We start from the raw sequence: 25,021 nt of genomic DNA, 5'->3' as shown, positions 1-25,021 counted from the left end.
AAAATCCCCCACACTGTAAGAACCAGTAGGAATGCATTATTCTGGCAAATTTAAAATTAGGTTTGCCATAAATTAGGGGGCCATACAAAAATGTATTTTAGGGAATGCTGAGTTTCTCCTTAACAATAGATACAGCCAGTTTTTGCTAAATTAAGTCAGGATAACACTAGAAGGGCTCTTCATCAGCTATTGTGCTGAAAGAATACTATTTATGCAAGGCAGCAAAGACCTAGAGAAATCACAAAGTTCTCAAAGAGACGCAATGAAAGAAACCCGGTGAATGTTCTGCAGTGGTCCTCTCAGCTGCACAATGGAAGCTTGTGCATTACTTTTCTGTATCTCAGTCTCAGAGCTAGGGATTTATTCAATATACAGAAGTATGAAGATGAGCAATGGCTTTTCTCACCTTTACAGAAAGCAGCTTCACAACTGCAATGAGCTATTATTCTGCGTGATGCAATGACCACGAGGGAGGCTTGAGTTTTAAGCTCAAGTCTCCTGTGCCAAAAGAGCTGCAAAAAAGTGAGGAATTTCTCAGTATGGGTGAATCAGTGGCTTATGTCTGTCTAGACTCAGTATCGATACTTATTATTGCCCATATTTTAGAAGTTAATGTTAATAATTCTGCTTTGAGTCTGAAAAGAAAAGCAAGAAAGGAACACTGTAGAGATATTTAACAGATCAGCTGAGCTACCTACCTAAAATGGAGCACACTTGCATTATCTGTGTTACCCTTCAAGCAAAAATTATTGTTTAAATCTATGGAGCAAAAAGGTAGAAAATATGGTTGATTAATAAATGTTCTTGACTGGGTAATTCAAGAGAACAAGACCTAGAAAGGGAAAAATCCTAGTATTGTGTTCAAAAGCTCATGGAAAAAGTGGTGAGGATAACAGTTGTGAGCCACATATAGTAGGGGCAGAGGAATAACAAACGAGACAGCCACTGTCAGAGATGGAAGGACTAGCCTGAAGGATAAGTTATTCCATCTAGCTATCTCAAGCTCAGGGACCTACAGATCTCCCATGGGCTCAGACTTTTTTTCACCTGGCTTGTAATCTTCTATTTCTTCTGTGAGTTGCAGCACCACAAAAATACTGTAACTCATTTATATTGAGGATAATCTGATTTTTTGTTAAATCTGTTTTGTGTCAAATGAAAACCCCAGGGATATTATCTGTATTAATGTATACAATGAATAGCATTCTTTAACCAGTTGAATGTCATTTTGTCAATTTGGAAAAGATCAGTAGAACAGCAAGGTGAAACCTATCATCTGCCCAGACTGGAAATACAAAGCAAGCAAGCTTTTCAGACACAACTGTTAACTCTTGGAGCTCTCCCACCTTCCTCAACAGAGGTGATCAACTACAAGCATATGTGATTCATTGGTTGTTTTCTGCCAATCCCACAGCAGAAACTTACCTGACACCACCTTTGTGGGGGGAGAGACAATAAATGCACAAGTAAATACTTCAATATATTCAGCATTTCTTTATATTAAGAGCAGGTAATCCTATTATTATTATTATTATAACAATTTTTTATTTACCCCTTACTTAGTGGAAACTGTGTGAAATTCCAGAAGATTCTACCCACAGTGACTTTGAGCCATAATTACCCTGACCTTTAAAAATCAAAGAGACTTTTTAGTTTTGTTCTTATCTTGCCCCTCAGTGACAACTATGCCGAAATGGTTGGCAGACTGTCAATATCTTGGACCATGGACTTTCAGTGAGTCACCAATTGTTCTGATACCTTATTACTCACAGCCCAGTTTTGCCCTTGAGCCAGGGACAACTGGTGTGGGAAGTGCTAGCTACTAGTGAGTCTGGTTCTGGCAACCTGATAATGAAGTTATCCTGCCTTCGGTCCTAAAATGAGAGCATCTGTAAATTATATCAGCTGACTGTGGTACCAAGTGGCATTGAGTTTCACTGCTTTCTGAGGTGGTCTTTTGATGTATAAAATGCATGTGTGGCATTGGGGTCCCATACTCAGGAAGGCTTTGCAGGCTAGTTTCACCCCAAAAGCACAGATTATTTGGATAGAGGGAGGAAGTGGAGCCTGCTAACTTGGAAACTTATTTTTTTAGAGACAAATGCAGCTCAAATTCCACCCCAGTCATTCTCAGCATAACATACTTCTTATATTCTTGTAACACCAGGGATATTGGTGAACTCTGGCATAGTACAGATGGCAGCCCAAGTCCATAAACTTAGTGCTATTTGAACTTACCCATTGTAACGAGAAAAGCATTGCACTTCACTGTCTTTTATCTGAGACAGGAGGTGCAGGAAGGGTCATGGGAGAAGAGAGGAGCAGACCAGCATTTTGTGTCACAATTGCCGTGATGGAGCTACACCCTCTCCCTGAGCTGTGGTGGTGTCGCTGCAGGAGTGTCCCAGGGGACCTGGAATAACAGGGAAGGTAAAGATTGGAGCAAAATAGTGCAGGGCTGCAGGATCCCAGGAGTGTATGAGTTGGGGATGAGGGAGTGAGAAAGGTTTGGCACACGGAATGTCTGCGATGGGCGAGGGGAAGAAGGTGAGATGTTAGGCGAGTGGTCAGGGTTGAGGGTCTGGTTTAGTTAGCAAAAAGGGATGTCAGAATTAGATAGTCTCTCATCATCATCAAGGGGCTAGGGCTTGATACAATTTAAATTACATGTAGCTGTTGACTATGGCAACTTAATATTGATTCACACATGCTCAAGGCCTCTCCCACTTATGTAACATCCTGCTTCTGCTCAGCTCATGGTATTTGTTTCTATGAACTTTGTAGCTTCTTTGGCTTCCTATAGCTATCTAGTAATGTGTTTATTCTCTCAATTATCACATCAAGACCACCAGCAGGTACCTTTGTACAGCTAACTTAAAAGATCCCCCTCGTATTTTCTTTTGACGTGTAAATGAATATAACCAGTTAACACCATTGAGAGGGACTATGGAGACCATTCAATAGAGAAAAAGCAGCACTGCAAAACAGCAAAAAAACCAATAACCATCTCTTTTTGAAAATCCACCTTCATGATTTTTGCATTACATATTTGTGTCCATACAGTATTTGAAGTAAATTTAATCTTGTCATATTTTATATAGGCATGTCTAGCTCAATCACTATTACTTTGGTAAGACAAGAAACACTGACTAACTAGAAAAATACAATAGATCTTTCAGCAGATGTTTGTTCTAAAGCACTAGAAGTCTCTGAAATCACCCATATTTGAATGCTTTTGGCCCAAGTTCAACCTCTGCAGCTCAAGCCATGTAAAATTATGTGCTGAGGTCAGAAAGAACAGAGCCTTGCTTGTGTGACACTGGCTGAATAGCAAACCTTGCTCCTCATCACTGTGCTGCTTCCAGACCTGCTTGGATTCCCTGTGCTTTCAGTCCTGGGTTTAGCCTACACAGAGCTACTTTGGTGGCTTCTCTGCCTGCAATCCTTATGTATCACTTCAGACTGAGAAAGATAAGTACATAGATGGGGGTAATTCTTTAAAACAGTATATTCTAGAGTGATCTTTAGCAACAACCAAAAAAGCATATGGGAGTGTTGCCCAAATGTCTTTCTAATGGTCTCAAGTGGACTTTGGATTAGGCCTCGGTATTGATGATTGTTATCTGAGGAGAATGAAGTTTCATTAAATTGGAACCTAGCTGCGTAAAAATTGTGAGACATTTCTATATTCCACGGCTTTTCTGATACACTAAAAAGTAGCATTCCTCTACATAATTGATATGTAGAATGGAAGTACTATGAATCTGTACACATACACAAGGGAAAACAAATCTAATGGCTAAGTGACCCATTCTAGGAGCTGGCTACAATAGTGATTTCAGAGATTAGAAGATCTATTCTTTTTCGGTTTTCAGAGACATCTAGGTTGTGTGGTATATCTACAATTTTCCATTAAACTTTATATGATAGAAAGTACACCCCAGTTCTACTTAAAACTCAATTAATCAGGACCTTTAGTTAAGCACAGGAAAGCCCTAAAATGCTGAAGCACACTACTGTCTCAGGGGCACTCCAGAACTGTGATGTTGGAAGAACCTAAAAATCAGGCCCACTCATTTGAATGTGAGATGGATGGAACCAGGTACAGAGGAGGAAAATACTTTGTAATTAAACTGCAATGTAAGAAAAACCCATCAGGTGCCTTCAGAGAAACATACTGCCAAGTAACCAGCAGCTCCTGGGCTCCTTTTGAGGAAGCTGGTGATAAAATATGGGTTAACATATAGCCAACCTAAGCCGTGTGACTCATTTGGTTGCCTCCACCATGCCGATTTCTCCTCAAACCTCTGTGCTGCTCCTTCTGATTCCAGCAAGCCATAGAGTTCAAGGAGGGGTTTTGGATGGTGTGGACATTGCCCTTTGCGAAATGAAGCTTTGATATATCACCAGTACTGGCAAAGCCTCTGAACAGCTGTTGTATCAATGGCAGCTAGGGACTGTGTGATCATACAATCATACAATCATAGAACCATTCAGATTGGAAAAGACCCTTGGGATCACCAAGTCCAGCCATCATCCCTATTCTACAAAGTTCTCCCCTAAACCATATCCACCAACACCACACCAAAACAACCCTTAAACACATCCAGGGATGGTGACTCAACCACCTCCCTGGGCACCCTTTCTTTGAAAAAATTTTACTAATGTCCAGTCTAAACCTCCCCTGTTGCAGCTTGAAGCCATTCCCTCTTGTTCTGTCGCTAATTACCTGTGAGAAGAGACAGCACCAACCTTTCTACAATGGCCTTTCAGGTAGTTGTAGAGACTGATGAGGTCTCCCCTCAGCCTCCTCTTCCTCAGACAAAACATTCCCAGCTCCTTCAAGCGTTCTTCATAAGATTTATTCTCTAGGCCCTTCACCAGCTTTATTGCCCTCCTCTGCACTTGCTGCAGCACCTCGATATCTCTCTTGAATTGAGGTGCCCAAAACTGGACACAATACTCCAGGTGTGGCCTCACCAGTGCTGAGTACAGGGGGACAATCACCTCTCTCCTTCTGCTGGTCACACTATTTCTAATCCAAGCCAGGATGCCATTGGCTTTCTTGGCCACCTGGGCACACTGCTGGCTCATATTCAACTGCTCGTCAATTAGAACCCCCAGGTCCTTTCTGCCAGACACTTTCCATTCACACTTCCCCAAGCCTGGAGCATTGTGTGGGGTTGTTGTGGCCCAAGTGCAGGACTTGGTTGATGAAAACCCTAGAGAGAAACAACCCTGGGAGAAAGAACGGATAGCAAATTTTACCTTGGAGTTAGATGTCTCACATTGACATAAATGCAGTTACCATCCTTTCAAGATTACTGGGCACAATTTTCCAGTAATTGTCTCATCTGAGGTTCTTTTCTTTTGTTTCTCTAGCAAATTTGAGAATAATTATGTTTCTATTAATCTTCTATTACGACACGTTTCTTCCTTCATTTTATTATCTCACATTGACTTTCCTTTGGTAGAATTCCTCTTTTGTTAAGGCACTTCTTTGTTATATTTGGGCAGAACAGCCTTTGAAAGAAGTTAGTCCTTGACCGGTCCCTGCCTGTTTCTCTTCTCTCCCTATGCCCTTCTTTAAACTTATTCAAAAATTTCAGAGAAATCACAGATTTCAAATTAAAACTTGAATTCCAGAGATTAAAATATGTGCGGTGAGACCTGTTAGTTTTGATCTGATGAGAGACAGAGAGCAGGTAGCATTTAGTGTGTTTTCTTTTTCTTTCAATCCTCATCTGTGTGTTTTTCTGCTGTTATTATGTATCTTTCCCATCTCTTTATTGGAGAACACATTAGAAAAGAGGAAAAAGGAGGATGAAATGGATTTTCTGCCTCTCTGGTGTCATTTCTTTCCCCCATTGGTTTCTGTGAAAGGATCAAAGCCATCTACTGAGATAGCAGGAAAAGGTTTAAAATGCAATTGTCCTCTTGCTTCCTGCTGCTCTGCTCAAGTCTCTTTTTCCCTTTGGCATCTTCAGCATTGGTAGCTTCACTGATGAGAGTTACAACAACCATACCAGCCAGCCCTGATTCTCCAGGGAATATCCTCTCTCCCTGTCTTTGATTATCTGTTTTGCTCCTTCTGCACATTCAAACCAGGCCCTTTTCCAGCTACTTTGACCCAGCCAACTGAACAACAGCAGCCGTATCTTGAAGGGGAGTCCCTCTTGAAGGAAAATCTCCTGGGTGAATACACCCTCACCTGGCACAGAGATTACCCAGTTGCACCTTTGCTCACCCTATAGAGCCTCAGAAACGTGGATACAGGCCAGGAACAGGTTGCAGCTGCAGCTCCTAACGCCTTGGCTGTTTGTGGCTGAATTTTAATCATCTGTGGGATCTGTGTGTCATGCACCTCAGCCCAAACTGGTCTCCATGCAAGACAAATTTAAGCAGAAGAAACAGACAGTCCAGATTTTGGGAGTGTGTGCACCCTGCTCTCCTCTCTCTCCTCCTCACCACCCAGGGATTGAAAGTTTTGTCACTGCTAATTAGCTGGGCTCAGATTAGCACTCACACCTATTTCAAGGAGTTGCAAAATGTCTGGCTTTTCTGCATAAGAAAATGTGGATTTGGATGCACTCCCAAAACATTGAAGAGAAACATGCAAAGTTACATTAGCTCAGCACAGGAGCCATGAGAACAATCATTCTCAGCCATTGAAGGAAGCTGACAAAGGACTTAACAGTAACTCCAATAAGTTCAGGAAATCAGTAGCAAAGCATGCTCTGCCACCACAACATGTAGTTCACCACTTGATTTTTATGAAACTAAGATGAAAACAGAAGGTCCTCCCAACATCTTGTTTTGCGCCAAGGAGGTGCCAGCCTTTTTGGGATCTGAATAAGAAAGATGTAACTATCTTATAGTATAAAGAATAGAAGTACTATAAAAGGTGACAGTGATGATAAAAAAAGGTGACAGCACTTCTGATGCCAACAGACAGAGTAGAAAAGGTGAGAGCAATCTTACCTCCTTTCTGATGCTGTGAACCCCTCTTATCGCGGCACTGGACAAGCCCCTTCACACAAGTCATGGCACAGTGCTCTTATCCTATCCATGGCCAGGTTCTTTGTTGTTATGGTCTGTGGAGATTTTATTGGATTTTCTTAGAAGTAAATAATTCTATTTATCATTGCTTCTGCCAGGTAAAGGAATGCTACATGTAGACACCCTGCTGCATCTCAAGACAAAATACGTAGATTATGTTGTCCACATGTACAGTATTGGACTCACACACTGGCATCTCCGATAGAGTTTATCAGTTAAGCAGTCACCAAGTTGGCTGAGAGTAGTACACTCCTAGAGGTCTCTATAGGAAGGAGCTAATGACAGTCATGGAAAGGGCTCAGGCTATTCATCAGTCACTCATGCTAAAACATGGGTCTCTGCAAGGAGGCCTGTGGTCATACTCTGCCTACATTCGGCTCAGGATTGCTATCTCCTAGTTACCATTTCTTCTTCAAGAGCCCACTACACAGATCAAGTAAATCAGAGAAAATGTGGTCTATCCCAGAAACCCACTTCCCCTGTGTACAGCAAAGAAAAAGTAATGTTCTGTGAAAATAAGTAAGTTACTGGAATTTTTTTTATCTGAGTCAAGAAAAGAACTGAAAAGAAAACTACAATCAACAATCTCAGTACATTAAAATGCTTCCTTGATTTAGTAAACAAGATTGAATTGACAGGTAAAATAGCAATGCCCATTCTGGGTGCCTTTGGAAACAGCTGTCAAGGAAGATCAAAACCAACATTATTTCCAGTCTAAAACTAAGCTGTGAAAAGCACTGTACTGTGAGTCTCTCTCAGTCATGCCTTGTTCCTTTTGCATTGCTCTGGCACAAATGGGCTCTCAAACCAGTGGGTAATGCTGATCATCTTGGTGGAACAGATAAAAATAATATCTTATAGAGAAGACTGAGAGCATTTCTTACTACTAGGTCTTGTCTGCCTCAACACTGGGCCAAGAACGTCCATCTCTAGACAGTGATTTCTGTACCAAGGAACATGCAGGTGACTCAGTTGCAATCAGAACATGCTCCACCATGGAGAGAAAGTGCAAGCAAGCTCAGCACATCTCTACCTTTGAAGCTAAATTGCACAAATTCCCAAATTCTATTTTTTTTCCTGTTAGTAGCTAGAATTGACTAGTTAGACCAGTTCTGTTTAACTAGCTGGTCTTGACCAAAATAACACTTAAATGACCTCTAGAATGACACTCTGCTTTACCCACTCTGGTGCTCTGATTTGCAGAAGGTAGATGAAATTGTGAGTTGTATCCTCTCTATTTTGGTGCAGAGTTCCTTACAAATGTGTAAGAATCTTAGCCTACTATCAAAACTTCATTCATAGGTGGCAGATAAATCTCTCATATGGGTACTCAGACTCAGAGATGTTTGAAACATTATGGATAGCCTTATCTTTGCCTTTTGTACTGCCTGGAGTTCCATTTGAAGTGGAAATTATACCCACTAGAAACCATTATTTATGTCATTTCATTACTTTTAGCCCAGGAAAAAAAATTCTGTGGGTTATACACTGTTTTGTTCCAGCAACTATTACTAATTCAGCCTCAAAACATCAGTGCTCTCCTTACATGCATCTTCTGTAAGAGTCTGAGCACAGTACTAGTTATTTTCAGTATCTTATGGCCACTAACAAGACCACTGGCTACCACATTCTTTTGACCCACAGTCAGATACTTTGGGAGCAGCAAAATTTCAACCTTGCTGAAGCCCAGGACTGCTTTGCTGTTTTAGGCCTAATTCCCCTTGAAATGCATGGCAGCCAGCCCCATAATGAGCTGCCATGGTAGGACTGACCCTGAGCTGATACTGGTGAGGGTCACCTGCAACTCAGTGATCGCACTATGGGACAGCTGGAGAGTGGAGGAGACTCTTCCTTCATGTCAGCTGGACAAGCACTACAGTTTCCTTCCTGTATGAGCATGGTGACATTCCTTCTCTTGGTCCCAGGAAGTAAATGACAGTCTGTTCAGACCTTCACAAAATTATTTTAATTTTATTTGTGACATTTCTACTGAGGCTACTTTTGGATAACAACCACAGGGAGCAGTGAGTTGAAAACTCTGTGGTGGTGGCTGTCCCCCTTTGCTCGTACAAACCCTTTTTATCCACACTGGTCAGAACACATGGAAAGGATGTGCAGTATTTCAGAAAGGTTTTCATTTCCTGCTCACCTCCAGCAGTAGGAAAGGTTTTCTCAGCTTACCATTTTGAACCATCAATAAAACTCAATCTGAAGATTATTGCTTCCTTATGCAAAATGAATGAATAATTCATTGTCCAGGGAGTTCTCTGTCTAGTTCCCGTTCCTGAGGAATTTTTGCAGCTCAGGTCCTCGAGTTTGAAAACAATTCATGAACACAGGATGTGCAGTCTCTGCATGAATGAAGATGATAAGAGGGCTGGAGCACCTCTCCTATGAAGACAGGCTGAGAGAGCTGGGGTTGTTCAGCCTGGAGAAGAGAAGGCTCTGGGGGGACCTTATAGTGGCCTTCCCGTATCTGAGGGGGCTACAGGAAAGCCAGGGAGGGAGTTTTTACAAGGGCTTGTAGAGATAGAACAAGGGACAATGGCTTTAAATGGAAAGGGGGCAGATTTAGATTAGACATTAGGATTAAATTCTTCCCTACAAAGGTGGTTAGACACTGGCACATGTTGGCCAGGGAGGTTGTGGATGCCCCGTTCCTGGAAGTGTTCAAGGACAGGTTGGATGGGGTCCTGAGCTGGGGCCCTGAGCAACCTGATCTAGTGGGAGATGTCTCTGCCCATGGCAGGGGAGTTAGAGCTAGATGACCTTTAAGATCCCTTCCAACCCAAATAATTCTGTGATTGTGTGATTTCTGGTATTCCACAACATATTCTGCCAATAATCCCTCTATTGCTAAAGCAGGCATCCAAAGCTCATAATTTATGCCACATGTGATGAAGATACATTTCAAACAATGCACACAATGTGGCCACCTGTAATTTCAATGGAGTAGTTGGCAAGGGTACACACCCAGCATGTATTACAGCAGCTGTAAGAGTTTAATTTGGGTGGCATGCAAATTTTGAGATTAAAAAGGTACAAAATTTGGCAAGTGCTAATAGAGCCATTTAAATGAATAAAAAATGTGTACTGTTCCATACAATGGAAGTGTTTACAACTATTTAGACCCTGAACATTAAGCTTTGTGTGATGTTCAGAAAACACAGCAGTGTTACCACCCCTAGTATTGCAACCCAGCCTCTTTAAATCATGTTTCTGTAAAACTCTCTCTAACCAGTACTCCCCATCCAGCTGTCCCAGCAGCAAGTTCGTTCACCTGCTCTGTCCGCTTATAATGGGTACCTGGGGATAGACCCAGGCTAAACCCAAGAAAACCAAAGGGTAGAATTAGGTTACAGTTATCTAAGATCTCTCCATGAAACACATTAAATGTACACTGTATGTAAGGAATCAAAGTACCAGATACTGCCACATACATTTGAAGAAATACCAAATTACCACCTAAGTAGGTGTTTTGGAAAAAGGGAATGAATCCTGGCTGAATTTCTTAGGAAGCAGAATTGCAAAATATGTTTGTGTCCTCTAGGAATTGCTTTGTGCTCAAGAGTCTGGATGCTCCAGCTGTAGTCTTTGGGGAGCCTAGCTGAAAGGGCAGCTTAGTCACCATTTTCATTGGTTTCCTCTCTGAGGCAAGTTTCCTAAAGGTAGGTATTATTCTCTTGTGAAGGTTATGTATTTGGGAACAGGAACTTGTTTTATGCAGTTCACTTATGCCTGGGAGGAGAAGCCTCACTGTTTTTGTGATTTTTTTCCTGAAGATGGCACATTTGGAAATGATGTTATTCATACTGCTGCATAGCAGCAATTGGCACCCCAGTCTATCAGTGATGCTACTTGAGCAATATAAAATATTAGCCAACACACAAGGAGAAAAGTATTTATTTTCTATCCCAAAATATATGTCCTCAGAGAATGTGTTGCATTGAATTTGATCTAATTTACTATAGAGGGGATGAACACCCTCCCCACTACCATGCTATTTTTTAAGAGATTGGTGATTCAGCTGAATAGTGACTGAGCCACTGACAAATTTTTCCTGTTACCTCGTGTATAACAAGATACTTTGCTGGTATGTATTTTCTGCAGATACGGCTATCTTGCTGGGGTGAATGGGGGTTTTCCAGTCAAATGGCATTACTTCTTTTATTATTAAAAATTGTTCATGTGTGAAGCTTTTAGCACATCTGAAGGAGTTATCCACGTCATACAGCAGAGCCACAACAGAGAGAATGCAAAATCGGTATTGTACGCGACGGTTGGCAGAAACTGCTTGTTTAATTTACTTAATATGAACTGAATGCATCCTCTGAAAGGATAAACAGAGACACATTCCAATGAACAGAAAATCAGAATCATCCCACATTCTGCATGTTAGTCTGCAACTCAGAAGATGCAGTTTAAGTTGCTCTCTAGAAGCTGCTGCCTTTGGCAAGTACAGTACTACATCTATGAACTAGAGATGACACTGCCTTCTTCTACAGCCATTCCTGCCTGCAAGCTCTCAGCTAACGTAGCAGAATAAGGGGAGGAGAAGATGACTTCTTAATTAACATCAGCAGAGGGAAAGAAATTAAATAGGTGAAGTAAGCTAAACTGGAAATGAAGTTAAGGAACAACTGTTACAGCCTCTTGAGCGCAGCACTTGAATCTTCTATAGTTCTTTTGGAAACTTCCTTCTAGGGTCTATAGAAGAAACTCCTGCTAATGACACTTATCAGGATGTGAGTTTGGAAAAATAATAATTCTGGCAGTTCACTGGCAGGTTTGTCTAGTCCCGAAAAACTGATTTTCTACTAAATTATTTTTTTAAAATCTATCTGTAGTTCTATCTGGTTTCTCTGATGAGTTACAAGATTAGATATCCTATTTTCTTTCCACAGTGAGAACAAGTCTTACAGAGCACAGACTAGCACTTGTCCTTTTCTTCACCTTGACTTTAAAATCTCCCAGCATGTGTCTGTGAAAGCTGTTACACATTTAATTAGCTATTTTGGTAGATGCAGCATTAAAGACAGCTCAGTAAATAATCTGTCCATTACTTCCATCCTCATGAGTCAATAATGAAAACAATGCCACTCATCAGACAGCATAGGCAAATAAATGTGCATATGATAGACTACAGTTGAATGCACTGGCATCTGATAAGTGCTTACTTCCTTTGGAGTGCTACTAAAAAAAACAATATTATTAGGATTTTTCTTGCAAATTTGTTTTAAAAACATACAGTCAGTGTTGCATAATTGTCACCCTATCATTAAAACTAAATAGGTTAGAAATTATAAGGTAGAAGCAAATAAAAGCTCAACAAGACGTTTATACATGGCTAAACACAGCTTAGTGTGTGGTGAGGGCTGCTTGTGCACAGGTCTAAACACGCTCAAGTACTCTGCCTGCCAGGAATTACCATTACAGCTTAGGAGGTACTGTGGTTATCTAAGGAGGCCTCAGGGAAATGATTCTTAGCTGGGGCTGGCAGGAGTATAAATTAACCAATTAAGGCACCTGTATCAATATAAGCATCTTGACTCATTGTTTAATCAGATAATTGGAATTCTGTAGAGGAAATAAAGTTGATTACAAGGATCAAACACAGGGAAAGCTCTCTAAGCATTTGTCTCTTGCTTGTGAAAAGCTGTAGCTTAAGGGCCAGTGAATCTGTTATGAGGCTGCTGATGTGGAACAAATAGCAATGTGGGGAGTGAAAGATCAGATCATTACTTTTTAATGCTCAAAAAAAATTGTGTGCATATTTATCTACACAGAAATAGACACATGTTTAAGAATAAACATGAAGTCTATATTCCAACTTTTTGTATGTATCTGAATTTCCAGAACATCCTAGTTTTACCTGATGAATTGTTCTTGATTCAGGGGATGACTATTCCAAAGACTTTACATGCATCTATGAAGTCACTCCTAACACAATTACAATCCTAAGCACATATAGGTGTCTCATTCTTGACTTTGATGGGTAGATTTGCCTATTAAAGTATATGATGAACAGCCATTGGAAGACCAAAAGCCAAAGAGATAAAGGGCTAGTTGGATCCTTGAATCCAAGACGATATGATGTGGATTATTTACTCTTGTCACCGTTTGACTCAGGTCTGACAACAATGCTCTCGATCCCCTCCCCCCCACACCCAGGTAGGGAAGGAGAGAGAGAAAAAGAGAGAGACTTGGCTGGATTGAAAACTAAACTACACAGCTTTAATTAAAACACTAATGAATCATACAAGAAAATATATACAATTATATACAGATATATTCAGATATGGGCAAAAGCCTCTCGCCTCCCCCCACCCCCAGCAACTCCCACAGCACTCCCCTGAACTGGGAAGAGTCCCGAGGAATCCCGGAGCTGCAGCTGGAGAAAGCAGAGAGTTATGAGGGTCAGGAGAGCTCGAGCCTAAGGGTCGACGGTGATGGATGAACAGAGTCCTCCCTGGACGCCGGCCATGGACAGAAGAGAAGGCGAGGAAAAGAAGGAAGCTGTCTTCTATGATCTCTGACCTTCCTTTGAGCTTACGTAGATATATGGAATGGAATATCTTTGGCCAATTTTGCTGTCTGTCTAACTCAGCCTCTCACGGGGGGGGCGTCAGAGATCTCCCCATAGTGTCTGAGCCGGCGGAGTGAATGTGTAACCTTGAAACCTTAGTAGTTAGAAAAACATTCCACTGTCTTATCAGCCTAGCAGAACACACAGTTGCTAGTTAAAAGAAAGCTTACTGAAGGAAAAAAAAATCAGTGAAAAGAAAAATTGGCTTAATCCTGGCTCAAACCAGGACAACTCTTTATAAACAGAAGGCAGATTGATCTCCAGAGAGAAGAATGGAAGGGAAATTCACTGTATTCTCAGGAAGCCATCTTCTACAAAAGGTCACCAGACCTTTCACCAGAGTATGTTCAAAGAAGAAAACAAAATGCCATCTGTGCTTTCTTGTGTCCACATGTCTATTTTCCTTTGAAGGTTTGAAAACAGTTTTGGTCAACAGAAACTGAGGCCCACTTGACTTCTTTTTCATAGAATCGTAGAACCACTCAGGTCGGAAAAGACCCTTGGGATCACCAAGTCCAACCATCACCCCTAGTCTACAAAATTCTCCCCTAAACCATATCCACCAACACCACACCAAAACAACCCTTAAACACATCCAGGGATGGTGACTCAACCACCTCCCTGGGCAGCCTATTCCAGGGTCTGACCACTCTTTCCATTAAAATTTTTTTCCTAATGTCCAGTCTAAACCTCCCCTGTTGCAGCTTGAAGCCATTCCCTCTTGTTCTGTCGCTAATTACCTGTGAGAAGAGACCAGCACCAACCCCTCTACAATGACCTTTCAGGTAGTTGTAGAGACGGATGAGGTCTCCCCTCAGGCTCCTCTTTCTCAAACTAAACATTCCCAGCTTCTTCAAGTGTTCTTCATAGGATTTACTCTCTAGGCCCTTCACCAGCTTCACTGCCCTCCTGTGCACTCACTCCAGCACCTCGATATTTCTCTTGAATTGAGGTGCCCAAAACTGGACGCAATACTCCAGGTGTGGCCTCACTAGTGCTGAGTACAGGGGGACAATCACCTCTCTACTGCTGGTCACACTATTTCTAATCCAAGCCAGGATGCCATTGGCTTTCTTGGCCACCCGGGCACACCGCTGGCTCATATTCAGCCACTTGTCAATTAGAACCCCCAGGTCCTTTTCAGATCGTATGCTCATCCAGGCCATGAGCAGCCAGTTTTTTATGAGAGTTCTACGGCAAACTGTGTCAAATGCTTTTTGGAGGTCCAGATAGACAATATCCACAGCCTTTCGCTTGTCCAATAATCGGGTCATCAGGTCATAGAAGGAAATCAGGTTAGTCAGGCAGGACCTGCCTTTCATAAACCCGTGCTGACTGGGCCTGATCCCCTGCTTGTCCACTATATAACTTCTAATAACACTCAAGATGATCTTCTCCATGACCCTCACTGGTACTGAGGTCAGACTGACAGGTCTATCGTTTCCCAGATCCTCCTTTCTGCCTTTCTTACAGATGGGTGCTACATTTGCTACCCTCCAGTCCATTGGGACCTCCCCAGTTAGCCAGGACTTCAGGTACATCATGGAAGGTGGCCTGGCAATCACATCTGCCAACTCTCTCAGCACCCTTGGATGTAGCCCATCTGGTCCCATAGACTTGTGTGTGTCTAAATGGAGTATCGGGTCTCTGACCACTTCCTCTTTAATTGTGATGACCTCATTCTGCATCTCCTCCCTGTCTCCTAGTTCATGTGGCTGTATATGCATGGAACAGCTAGTTCCATTGCTGAAGACTGAGGCAAAGAAGGTGTTGAGCATGCTGCTGAAAAGTAAGATGATTATTTAGAATAAATAAATAATAATTTTTAAAAAGTAAAATAAAAAACGTGGCATTATTTCTTCATGTGTCAGATGAAAGTTTTGAGTGTACCAGACATGCCATATTTTATCTGGGATACCCATAGAGAAACAACAAGGAACATCTATCTCTCTCTCTGATTATTTCCATTCTCCTGCTTTTTCCCCCCCTCCTTTAAATCTGGCAGCCAACATTTGAGATGGAGTTAAACTGAAAACAGTTCCTAAAAAAAAATTGAAGGTATGGTATCCAGTACAAAACAAGGTTATACAGTATCCAGAGTCTAAATACTGTTGTACTAAATGATGTTATAGGTCTTTTCCAACATAAATGATTCTATGATTCTATGAATTTTGTATGTACTCTCTTGGGAACTACTGACTGTGTGACTACTGACTACCTTCTGTGTTCCAGGAGGTTCCTTAAAAAAAAACTAAGGCTCAAGCCTGAGCCCCTTCTCTTCTCTCATCCTGCACAAGAGAAGTTGCAGCACTACTTGATTTAGCTTGTGAAAAACCTGGACAAGTGCCCTGCCTGCCTGCAAACCCACCTGTACACTCAGGACAATTTGTCATGGAACAATTCCACTAGTATTGGGTCAGCATGTTTTTTTTCTGCAGTGGGACACTGTGATGGAGTGTGTTTCTCCCTAAAATCTTTACTAAACTATTGCTCTCCAAGTTCAGGAATCATACTCCTGGAATGTAAAATCATATGCCCCCTTTAACCTTCTCTAGTGTGTTATTCTGTAAAACAAGGGGGAAAACTGTGATCCCTTGAGATTTTTATCTGTAATAGTGTAATTGCTATATGGAATATATTCCATATAATTGGAAATAGAGTCATGAGTATTAGAAACACTCAGCTGAAATATACTGAAAAACACGAAAAATCCAAATGCTTGTATTTTAGACTGCATTTCCCCCTGCAATTCCCAGTAGTTGTATTGTGTTGTTTATTTTTTAATTCCATCCTTTACTATTTTGGGGGCAAGGAACTTTAAATTACTCCAGCTGTAATGCACTGTATCTCTCAGGTTGTATTACTTCCATGTGGTGCAGTATAATAATAATCCCATGGTTGCATGTGGGAATTGCAGTAGCAGCTGGGAACAATAAAAACCAGTACCACAACTCTCTTCATTCTACAGGAATTCTCTTCCATTTCAGGAGTATTCTATGTTGATTGAAAATGTAAAACAACAACTCCAGTTTAATGGAACTCTGCACTTTCAACATTTTGCCTAATTTTCTATCAAAACCAAATATGAGAAGGCATGGAAATTCTCCATTTCATAATAACTGACACTGCCTAAGACACACAGCACACAGCATTATTGAAACTAACAATAAAGTATTCTGTAACTTCCAAAACACATAACAAAACATTTACTGTTATTCATCTTAAGGAGAGTCTATCTACCTTATCAAACTTCTATGATAAAATTTGCCCCTTCTGGACCTGATGTTTTTTGCAAATTACGCGAATGAAACTGAAGATTCTTCCTCAGAATTGTGCACACAAAAATAAAGTGCATGCTGATGGAAACCAAGGATGTGCAGAAATTATTTAAATGAAACCACATTGAACATACATTAGGATCCCTCTGTAGAATAAAATCAGATGAACTATCTCATTAGGAGAAAAGGATGATGAAAAAATCTGCACTTTTTAGAGGCAGGCAATGAAGTTAGTGTCTCAGCACTTACTGGATTCTGCTTTGAAATTCCTTTTATTGACCTGAAGCTTAAGCAAGTGGCATGACTCAAGGCTAATTGACAGGAGAGAGGGGAAAAAGTCAGATACTGTTGTAGGGGCTCTGAGCTGTTTTTTCACAGCAAAACCCTCTAATATATTATGTAAATACATGCAGAACTCTTGTAATTAACTATCATAGATAAATCCTTGCTGAATACAGCTATCTTGGCTTTCGGATATGCCCATTCTGGAAAAACTCACAAAAAAGCCATTCTGAAATATCACAATAAAAAGAATATATTCTGTTCTTGGCATTTCATATAGTGAAAGGTAAAGTATACTCTGTGTTGCCACTTGCAACAACAAACCTGACAACAGCAGCATGTAATCAGGACTCTAAAATCTCTATCTGAGATTGCTTTCAGAAATAAAATTCAGGCAGAGAGAAATGGAGAAGTGAACGAGTTTACCCCAGCTCTGCAATAGTAAATAATCAAGATAACTATTTGAGGAACTTTAAGTGAAGCACCAGATTCTTTAAATAATATGATCATTGAAACACAGATATTCAATATCCATCTATCTGCAGGTCTGTCTTCTCTCAGAGAACAGAAAGGGCATGGAAGGGTTAGCCTGCGGTGAACAGCACTGCAGGGGGAAAAAGAACTAGTCTGTGAACTAGAGGACAAATCTATCTCACCCTAAAATTTGTCATCAGCTATGTTGAACAGGCAGTCTTTTCAACTACATGACAAATGACACTGCTATTCATAGAGCAGGCATAACACAGGTTGCTGCACTGTGAATTGTTACCAATAGTGCCCCAGGGACCAAGAGACGTTATGCATTCAGCTGCAGAGCACCACGGACCGAAGGTGTGCTCAAGTGGAAATTACAGCTAATACAGTAGGAATTATCTAACAGTTATGTGTACCTAACCTTTATGGTTTGTTGCAAAAAAATGAACATCATGGCTTTTGGCATCTCTCTTTGCACTTGCGCTGCTTTTCAGGAAATGAGAAACCTTTCATCTCTGACTATAAGGCAGTAATGTTTTGTTTTGATGTCAGGTCGAGGGAGCAGATTCCTTCAAATGCTTCACAATCACTCCTTGATTTGCACAGCTACAGTGAAAGGGTGCACCTTCAGCCCATTTAAAAATATATTTTAAGAAGGGCATGGGTTCACAAGCCAATCAGTTCACTAAAGCTGTATGCCTAAAAATATGTGGATAATTCTCTTCTGGCTTCTTCATGCAGCACCACAGGGAATCGTGGCTTCAGGCCAAACAACTGCAAAAGCAAAGCTTTTTCGTCTCAGCATTTTAGCAAAGTGCACATAATACATCTTTAAGTAAATTAGTGTTGTAACAGTTTTCAACTGATCCATCATGGGAACTCAAATGAGAACCAAAAATAGATCCTGTTTTCAATTAAGTGGCTTGAAATCCTCCCTTGCCGCAGGAAACAAAGAAATAACAACCAAATTTGGCAACTCTTCAGTAAATATAGGTGCTTATTTGGTATTTAAAATCAGGACCCAAAGAAATGTGTATCACAAAGGGCCAGTCAACATACCCAGCAATGGTAGGAAGCAAGCGTAACTCCAAAAAAAACCACCCTTCCTCTGCAGCCAGGTGCTCTGTGGCATTAACAAGGGAAGACTCAACTCACAGCGTGCACTGGTTGTCACAGATACCTCTGCAGAGAGACACAGAACACATAATAGCCATCTACCATAAGTATACCTAGGTTTTAAGGGACAGACGAAGCACAAGTGAAGATATAAGCAGATACTATTTATAGGAATAAACAGCAAAGTACAGTCTAAACACTACAGCTTATAATTTCAACTGGAATTATGAAAAGGGGGAAAAAAATCCTTAGAAAATTCCTACAGAATGATATAGCCATCAAATCAGCAACAAACACAGCAAGTGTTTTAAAGTAGAGGAGCCCTTACCTTTATTGCCTTTAAGTCTGACAGGATCATATGCAGTTTCTGAAGTAACTGCTACTGGAGTTGTCTGAGATAAATGTATTTTCAAAAATGGAAATAAGATGGTCTCAATTGAACATTTAGTACTTCCTTAAAATATTTATGTAATAAAAGTGGTCCCTGTCAAGGGAATGTTGATGTGTTGAATGAGAGGACAAAAAGAAAAAAACAGTGTCTAAACATTAAGCTAGATTTTTAGTGCATACTTTTTCCAAATGTATGAAAACATAGTGTATGATTTCATAGAGATTGTTGAGATCAAATCCCTGAAAGAAGGATTCTGTTTCACTGAATGTAGTAGACAAGGATAAACCAGACTGTCTCTAATTTTGCTAAAGACACATGCTTGTTAAATTACTTTTCTTAGTGCCTGTTACAATTGGCATAAAATAACTAGAATTCATTACATTTAGTATCATTGTTTCTAATGTGAGCATGATGTTCTCCTGTTTGTTTTTCCAAAGGTCATGTCTATAACACTCATCATTAGTGGCAGTTTCTTTTTGTTTAAGGAGACAGCATGGTTATCAGGATGTCAAGCTAATTACGATTCGTAAAGGATCCCTTCATCTCCAACTCTGTAGGACAAAAGGAAGAGGGAGAACAAAGGAAATATTAATACCACATCACATAAAAAGGGCTTGATTTTGTTCTGCTTATATGAAACCACAGCTGAAGAAAGTGAAGGGAGAGAAAGTGAAACGGGAGGAAGAGAAAGTATTTATTTGGTCCTTAGAAGAATAACAAATGGGTTGTTAATTGGCAAGTGCTTAAATGGCTGGTTCTAATCAGGGTAAATGGGCTTGTTTTTCCAACACTAGGTTTCGCATCAGCACAACAAGAAACAATTGGAAAAAAAAAAAATCTCTGCTGAAGAAAGCAAGAGGAAGTGGGTTGTCACCAGCTGTTCTAAGACATGATCCTGCAATAAATGTCTAGCAGCAGATGCCATATGAAACGCAGGGATTGTTAATGCATATGAGTCATCCCATAAGCTCAGCAGGGGGCAAAGCTGCAGGCCAGATCCTGGGGGGAAAGATTTCTGGGACTTTAACCATTTCTCCACTTGTTATGTACTTCGTTCAAGTACACAGTATTTTATATTTTTTTGGAAGAAGGTGTCCTGAAGCCCTGGTAAAAAGTCACCACCACCAGGAAAGTATCTTACAGAGATATTATGCTTTGGGCCTGTCATATCAAAAAGGAGATAATCCAGCACCATTTTCTGTCCACCAGGGAACATAGTTTAAAACATTTCCCCCTTTCTCCTCTCCTTTTAGACTAGGCTAGGCTAAACTAGACTAGAATATTTCAGTTGGAAGACAACTAAAATGATCATCTTGTCCAACTGCCATTTAGATTCAAGGCAAAAATACCAATTGCTAAAAGGATAATTTTTCTAATTTGAAACTTTTTACTGATTTATTTTCCAGTGCAGCTTCATAAATAGCTCCATTTGCACACTGGGAACAGAGAGAAAATCGATGTAGTGGCAGAAACAGAAGATCTATGCCCTGTGTCTCCCAGGGATAACCCCAAGGATCCCACCTCAGGAAGGGTGCCCTTGGGCCAGGGGGGTAGGACCTTCTTCTGTATCTGGACAAATGAAGTAGGAAAGGAACAAAAATGAGCCCCTACTGCCCTCCATCCCTTGCTTGTCAGACATAGACTTGAAAGAAACTGCTGTGGCTTTACACATGATTTGAGCCAGATTTTTCTCCAAGCCCACAGCCAGTGCTCACAGCTCTGATTAAATTTCCCATGGTCAGTGGCTGGGGTCCCACCATGAGGAAGGACAGGACAGCATGGGGGAGCCTGACCGTGCTTGTTCCTCAGACCTGGGAGTTAGATTGCGAGATCAGCAAATATATATAGCTCATGGTCTTTTGCTCTTCAGTGTTGAAACCAGACTGTAAAGCAGTCATTGTATTTCCAATGGAGTGGAAATCTGTCCTGCTTTGGTTTTGTCATAAGTGATTAGAATTTATATTGCACTTATGTATCTCTCCTAATCAAATTGGCACATGGGTTCACAATCAACCTAGCAAAAAAACTCTCACTTTCTTATCCATTCCACTTTATTTATCACCCGGATTTACCAAAGTTGTGAGTTGTTTTTTGTTGTTTGTTTTTTTTTTTTTACTTCTCTGACTGGGCCCTGTTCTGCTTAGCTGATAAAATTTGAAACATTCATAGCTGAAGGTTGCAAAAGCAATGAATATTTATAATCCCATCTTCCCAGCACACTCAGAGGTGTTTCACAGCATGATTTCACATTAGAAATGTCCCACCTGTGGGGATCATTCAAAAACACAGATTACAAGTCTGTACAACATAGAACAAGGTCAATACCCAAATTATGGGAATTATCACCTTAAAAAAGGTTGCATATCTGATGATGCACTGCACCAACACTGATTTATAGGTGCTCTACTAGCATGACTCTTCCCTGTGAAGATAGTGTTTCAGCTATTAAGTTGCAAGATTATTTTCCAGTTCTTATTCTGAGCCTTCTCATGAATAATCTGCAGACTGCATAATGCACTCCTCTCACTATTTACAAAGGTATCCTCTATCTCCAACTGCAAGGAACAAAAAAAGGTTTCTCACCTAGCATCAAAGCACAGGAAAATATTACAGTGCAAAGAACACAGGGATTAGTGACAAATCACAGGCAGGACTCCAGTGACGGAAGCCACTTAGAAAATACCACAAGAGAAACTGTGTGACCCTGCAGATATTTCCTCTCTAGACTGAGGTCACTGTGAAGAAAAGCAACCCTCACCCTGCCTGTCTCCAAAAACGCAAGTAAAACTCCACATTCATTCAGATTATTTTCCTATTCAAGACAGAGCTCTAAGGGGAAGAGTCAATTTTAATGCTTGGCAGACAAAGATGGTCACTTCCATTTTGCAGACAGGAAATTAAGGTGCAGCAGCAGCACTGGAATTAGAAACTATCTAGGAGCCATTTTAAGCCAAGAAAGTTTTGTCATTGTTTTTAATGCACCAAGATATAATGTATGCTCTAGTATCCTGCCCTTTCCTATTTTCCTCAAACTTAAGGTGAACCCTTAAATTGATGCTTGCCCTGTAAATCCCATAAGCTATTAATGTAGTTCCCTTAGCTGGAAGATAGATTAATGATCTGAAACTACTGTAAAATATTTGCTACTTCAGTGCAAATTAGTGTCATATTTTATCCTCATTTTATACCCACATCCAGGACTTTCTTCTGCAAACGATACTGGAAGGAGCTGGACTTTTAAATGCCAAAGTTCTAAATCTAATCTTAAAATTTGTAATCAAACTGTTTAAGATACGATGTTTAAATTTCTGTGCTTCTATTTTTATTTTATTTTTTTTATAGTTCTCTCACCTCATTTTATTCTTTCAAACTCAGATGTGTTTAGGAGTTTTTTTAAATACTAATTAAGTTTCAGAAATGCTTTATGTTTTTCAGGACTTCACTGTACTCCATAGTCCACAGCTTGGGAATAAATACGGATGTTTTCCATTTCACTCAGGTCTAAGATTTCAGTTTTGAGGTAGGCAGTTTTAAAGTTTCTGTGTATTGCATGCTATCCTGCAAATCATTTTTGTCCACAGCCTCCTATTTACTTTTTAATTTTTTAAAATTAAAATATCAGTTCTTCTTCCAGTGCCTAAAACAACACAGTTCACTAAACACATTTCTCTGATGTTGGATGCAATTTCTGGAGAAAGCAAAATCATGAGTACATTAAAATGGCTGGATGCCTAAGATACTCATTTAGTCATTGAAAACCCTGGTCAGTTCTGCTTTCTGTAGGAATTAAAACTTATGGCAAGGTCTTCACTACCTCAGGAGAGTACAGCAGGCTATTAGGTTTTTTGTTGATGGTGTTTAGAGGAAATAAAGGAGGAGGCAGTGGGGGGAAAGTTAGTTGTTTACTTTCATTGTTTCTTCTTGATGACACATTTCAAAAGTTTTGTCTTTATTTGTAAATAAGTTGAAACTTCAAACTTGTAAGAAAATTTTTCTTTCCTTCTATACTTCAGACCCTCAACTTTATTATTTTTTTTTAAAGTAAAGTTATGAAAATCACAGAAGACAAACAGCAGTTTGGAATGAAATTATGCATTTTATTTTCTGCTCTACGTTTGCTGTTATTACAATGTATTCAGAAAATGTAGCCCCTTTACACACACTTTATCGTTGAATCCTGATGCTCTGTTTTGGCACCAGCACTAGGTACCAAGTCACAGGCAAATTATGAGACAAATTAAGCTCAGACTTGAAATCCCATTCACTTAACCCTTCATCAAGCTGTCTTGTAAACCTCACTAATTGTTATGGGCAATTGTTTGGGCCAAAACACTTTTTGGGAGCATGTTTCAGACAGTCACCCCTCACAACCCCCAAATTGCCAGCAAAAACAAAGTGCCAACCTGCCTGCTGGCAGTTCCACAGCCCAGCATCTCCAGAGAGCTTAACAGATAATATAAGAACCCCCAACACCCACAACAGGGCTGTGGGGTAGGGGCGGGCACAAGTTCTCTGCTACAGGTTCACTGAACCAACCATGAGAATTACTGGACATGGCAGAAAACAGAGTGAGAAGGTAACAAGTGTTAGGGGTAATGTAATGAAGAATGACTGGATTTCACAGATGGTTAAGAGTGATGTGATGATGGGCAAACCTCACAAATAGTGAAAGGAAGAATTGGGAACATATCAAGGAGTGAAGTCTTGCTGGGGCACCAGGGACTGGTAAATTATTGGCTAGGCAACCCTATAAGAAATACCCGGTTTGGATACAGAGGTAGCAAAAGTGGGACCTCGTCACCACTATCTGTCCTATCTTCTTATTAAGCTCAATTCCTATTTTCTGTGTAAAGATTTGGTTTTGTGTAGCTCAGGAATTATTGCATGGACCCTTCGTTTGAGAAATAGCTGCAGTCAGGCATCTGCTGTTGGATGATGTATTGCCCGCAGCTTCTGCATCCTGTCATCCTTGTTTGCTTCATTTTTTCCTTTGAAGTTAGGAAAGAGAAATGAAAGACTACGGAAGCAAGAGTGGGCAACATGAAAAATTTCAGAACAACAAACTCCCCCATAAAATCCTATCCAGACACTGCTGTTTATTGTTATTGGTTCATTGGTGCCCAAGCTGCTAAGCTTTTTGGCAGGGAAAATCAGAACATACTGGACTCCACTCTGCTGTAGCCAATATGCTTCCAGTACCCAACATGATTAGTTTAATGCCAGCTCGAATATCTCTGCACTGCAGCATTGCCATACTCTGTCTCAACAAGGAAAATAGAGAGTTAAACAACTACACCTCCACTCAAAGCTTCCTCTTGCTCTTTTGTCCTAGAGGTAACACCACAAGCATCACTAAGTAAAAGGAATTTAAAAAAAAATAAAAATTGGCAGTAGCATTGCCTCTGAGATCTCAGTAACTCTAACTGTAATAATCTCAATATATTAGATCATTTGAAGACCCAGCAGAAGCTATCAAAAAAGTCCCTGAGACCCAAGCTATCCTATAAACAGTATTGACAGGGAAGAAAAAAGAAACTCACTAAACCAAAATCTAGGGGGGGAAAAAAAGCAATATTTACATTTCAAGCTTGATTTAATAATTGAAACATTATGTCCCTTACCATTACACATGACATGCTGTGTCTTGGCTTCTCTAGTATACCAAACTCCCAGACAGCCCCCTGGTTTAGATGTTATTAGTCTGCTGACACCCTGTTTCTTAATTCTGCCATTTCTAGGTGAAATTAAAGTCATGGCTATAAAAGGTGGTCTAGATACCTATGCATCACACTTGTCTTTTCAATGGAGCCTTCCCAAATGATCAGTTTACAAAGA

The sequence above is a fragment of the Apus apus genome, chromosome 1 (genome assembly GCF_020740795.1).
Source record: "Apus apus isolate bApuApu2 chromosome 1, bApuApu2.pri.cur, whole genome shotgun sequence".
Taxonomy (NCBI): domain Eukaryota; kingdom Metazoa; phylum Chordata; class Aves; order Apodiformes; family Apodidae; genus Apus; species Apus apus.
Note: the sequence above shows the minus strand (reverse complement) of the source record.